Source organism: Apium graveolens, chromosome 9 (genome assembly GCF_009905375.1).
Source record: "Apium graveolens cultivar Ventura chromosome 9, ASM990537v1, whole genome shotgun sequence".
NCBI classification, from domain to species: Eukaryota; Viridiplantae; Streptophyta; class Magnoliopsida; order Apiales; family Apiaceae; genus Apium; species Apium graveolens.
The window spans coordinates 96,580,891-96,583,618 of NC_133655.1; the positions used below are offsets into that span (position 1 = coordinate 96,580,891).

Consider the following 2,728-nt stretch of genomic DNA (forward strand, 5'->3'; position numbering starts at 1 on the left):
GTGGCTGCATCAACTTCCAGAATACCTGCTACCTTGCCTGATGTCATCCTCTGAGTTGGGTTCTGATGCTCATTTGCAGCCATCGTCTCGATAAGATTGTACGCCTCAGTATAGCTTTTAGCCCATAAGGCGCCTCCAGCTGCTGCATCGAGCATGGGCCGAGATTGGGCCCCCAAACCATTATAAAAACCAGTGATTACCATCCAATCTGGCATTCCATGATGTGGACATTTTCTCAACATTTCCTTGTAGCGTTCCCAAGCCTCGCACATAGATTCTGTAGGTTGCTGCGCAAACTGAGTAAGAGCACTCCTCATAGCAGCAGTCTTTGCCATTGGATAAAACTTCACCAGAAACTTTTGCGCAAGATCTTGCCACGTAGTGATTGACCCAGATGGTTCAGAATGTAACCAGTCTTTAGCTTTATCCCTCAGTGAGAATGGGAAAAGCCGCAACTTGATAGCCTCATCAGTCACGCTATTATACTTAAAAGTGCTGCAGATCTCGACAAAATTCCTTATGTGCATGTTGGGGTCTTCAGTTGCCGCTCCTCCAAAAGAAACAGAATTCTGCACCATCTGAATAGTGCCCGGCTTGATTTCAAAGGTGTTAGCTTGAATAGCCGGATGAAGGATGCTTGACTGAATGTCATCAATTTTAGGCCGAGAAAAATCCATGAGAGCTGGATCAGCTTGAACAATACGATCTCCCATGTTTACTGGTTCTTTCTGCTCAGTTCCTGAATCCGAATCCTCAAAATCTAACTTATCCGGTGTATCAAGAACTTCGTCTTTCTCTTCAGCTGTATCTAAGGTCCTCTTGCGAGCACGAGAACGAGTTTGCATAAACGCTTGCTAAAGTACCTGAAACACAACCGAAAAGAGTAAGTAACTACTATGTCCTAATCACTGAGTCCTAATGACCAATGATGGTAAGTACATAAACTAAACAAATACGCCGAGTCCCCGGCAGCGGCGCCAAAAACTTGTTAGGGCGAAATCACGCACTAATATTCACGCAAGTATACGCGTTCGCAAGTAATATAGAATACTTTCTAGTTCGTTCCCTCAGAGACTCAGACTAATTTATTGTCTAATTTAACTCACTCACCAATGTATGACTACTTCTCAATGTTAAGATAATAACACTTAAAATTGTTGATTAAATATTAACTATAATTAACTACTTAATTAACCACTTAACTAACACTTCAATTTATCAATAATAAAACACTCATGAGATCACAACTTCATTATTACTTCCTTCTATAGCCATAGTTATTACCTTTAGCATGTGACAGTGATGATATTAATCGAATAACACGAAACTAATAAAAGCCAACTTTCATTGTACTAATACCATTCTACCAAACATCCACAATTAAGATAGAAGTTGAATAGTCATCAATTATGTTGAGTTCCTATATGTCTACAGAAATTGACAACACAACGATTTAAGCACAAGTTATCCCTTTTTGATTACATAGGGCAAATAAAACTGTTAGAGTTACCCACTAATCATGCACAACGTACATGAACCTATGCTAGCATGGCAAGTTCTAAATCTCAAGATCCACCGTCGCTTCACAAGAGATTAACACCCTATCTTATATGTTCGCGACGCACATAAGACGAATACGCATAACCAATACTAGAGATCATGCAATCATCACATACTAAAGTATTAGACAATTAACTAAAGAATTCCATAATAAATCCGTTGCAACCCCATGATCACGATTAGCCCATAATAGAACATATCGCCATCATGGGTTCATATGAAATCATGATAAACAAACACAAGAAAATAATAACTAAACTGATTATATTAAAATAGAGTACGTCACAAGAGTAAATAAGTCAAAGCAAGAAAACTAGCATCCAACGTTACAACGAAACAAGAATCACAAGAATATATGCTTCCTCTTCGTTGCTGTGTGCTAAATCGGTCTTCTTCCTTATCTCCTTCGCTTCTTGCAAAACACAATCTAAAACATAATCTCCTCTTAATACTCTATGAAAACGTCTCAAATCTACCTATATAATAGTCCCATAAAACTCAGATTACATAGAAGTTGGAAGCCAAACAGAAGTAGAAGTCTAAAATAATATATCTTTTTCCCCGACCCTGCGCGGCTGCTCAGCATTTCTGCGCGGGCGCGCAAGGCTGTTGCGCGGCCGCTCAGCATTGCTGCGCGGGCGCGCAGGACCCTACTGGAAAATTTCCAGGTTTGCTCCGTTTCTTCGCCGTAATCTGCCCGTTCTTTTCCTCTCTCAATGGTGAACACATGCCAAGGCTTATTCTTGATGATTCCTCCTCCGAAATGCAACTAATACCCTGAAATGCATAAACACTAGAAAAACGTATCAAATACACAAAATACTTAATTTCAAGACACCAATTTAAGCCATTTTAAGACGTTCTAAGTGGTATAAAATGCCACTTATCAAGAAGTTCAAGAAATTGATCAAGCCTCAGTGATATAAATCAAGGTTGTGGATTTAATCAAGTGACAGAGATCTCGTCAGAGTATCAATTAATTACAAGGATTTAATCTGAAGAAAATCAAAGTATCAAAGTCAAGATATGAATAAACGTCACGGAAGTTAGTCACTCATGAACCAGACAGTACATCGAGTGTCAACATTGAAGTGGTGGAATTGATTCATAATTCTCAGTGATTTTCAGAAGATATTCAGAAGATTGGTTGCTGCTCAGGGTTAGTATT

General features: G+C 39.2%; 1 non-coding gene across 1 annotated transcript; it reads left to right on the forward strand.

Annotated features, from left to right (window-relative positions):
* The first annotated feature begins 213 nt into the window (after positions 1 to 213).
* LOC141687836 (small nucleolar RNA R71) lies at positions 214 to 320 on the forward strand. Its single transcript, XR_012561316.1, has one exon. It is a non-coding gene; the product is annotated as a small nucleolar RNA R71 (small nucleolar RNA).
* Positions 321 to 2,728: the final 2,408 nt, after the last annotated feature.